The following is a 1,581-nucleotide window of genomic DNA, read 5'->3' as shown; positions in this document are numbered from 1 at the left end:
CATTGCCAAATGTCCCCTGGGGGCAAAAATCAATCTCAATTGATAATCACTGTTCTGGACAAAGGTTATCATTAATTAATTGATTGACTTATCAGTCAAATATCTCTCAAATATCTCTCAAGCATGTCATGTTTTCTGTGAACTCAAAACCCATGCACACACTGTTTCCTTTGCCTAGAACACTTAATTCTCTCCTTGGTTGAACCACCCTGTCTCAACTTCTCACTCTGAAGTAGATGTTTCTCTTTATTCTCATAACACCCAGACCATTTTCCCATCTGACACAAATCACACTTTATGATAATTTTACTGCTAACTTGTCTGAATCTCTACTAGTGCCTAAGCTCCGTTAAGATAGCACTTGTCTTTTTTCTCATTGTATGCAAACAGTTCAGACTTTTATTTGTTACAAGAAAAAAAGCTGATCAAAATATACTTGTTAAATTGATGATTGAATGGATCGAATGAATGAAAGAATGTTTTAGATAGGCCAGGAAGGAATGAGTGGTCAGCCAGGATTGAATAACAACAATTAATTATACTTATTTGTCACTACCACTTTGATTAGACACCAAATGTCAACATGTAAAGTCACCTCTGAAGCGCTAGGCAAAGTGGTCAATGGACATCCCCAGCTCTCCCCAATAGCTAATTATTGATTCATCTATTTCCTTTTCTCAATTTCTGACTTCCATGAATCCTTGTTTCTCATCACAGTGTGAAGACAGGAAATAGTAAAAGAATTGGAAATTTGCTGTGCAGTCTAGCTTCTAAATTATTTGGTATTTTAGAAAGCTATTTTTTTTTTTTTGCAGCAACGTCAAAATACTTCTACATAAAAAAGCCGGGAGCAGCCTGGTGAAACCTTGAGGGCTGGCCCTCCCAATAGGACCCCAGCCCAGCAGAGCTGCAGGGGCAGAAATCCCCACCTAGATTTACAAGGGTTACGCTGCTGTGCCAGTAGGCCCAGAAGGTGGGACATCCAGCTAAGGAGGATTATTGAGGATTATTCTCAAGACTTAAGATCTAACAAAACTTGTCTTGCTAGGTTTTGGACTTGCTTGTGTTCTGTCACTCTTTTTTTCCTTCTGATTTCTCCCTTTTGTAATGGGAATGTCTATCCAATGCCTATCCCACCACTGTATTTTGGAAACACATAACTTGTCTGGTTTCACAGGTTCACAGCTTGATAGGAATTTTGTCTCAGGATGGGATATACCTTGAATCTCACTGATTTCACTATATTTGGGTGAGACTTTGAACTTTAGACTTTATAGTTGATGCTGGAATGAATTAAGACTCTTTGGGCTGTTGGAATGGAATGAATGTATTTTGCATGTGAGAAGGACATAAATTGGGGGCGAGGGCAAAGACAGGATGTCATGGACTAAACTGTGTTCCCCAAATTCATATGTTGAAGCTCTAGCCCCCAATATGATGCTATTTGGAGATGGGGCCTTTGGGAATTGATTAAATTTAGATGAGATCATAAGAGTACAGTTCTTAGTAGCTCTATAAGAGAAGAAATCTTCCTGTTCTCCTCTCTCCTCTCCTCTCCTCTCCTCTCCTCTCCTCTCCTCT

Source organism: Pteropus vampyrus, unplaced genomic scaffold, assembly GCF_000151845.1.
Source record: "Pteropus vampyrus isolate Shadow unplaced genomic scaffold, Pvam_2.0 Scaffold656, whole genome shotgun sequence".
Taxonomy (NCBI): domain Eukaryota; kingdom Metazoa; phylum Chordata; class Mammalia; order Chiroptera; family Pteropodidae; genus Pteropus; species Pteropus vampyrus.
This window is presented reverse-complemented; position numbering follows the sequence as displayed.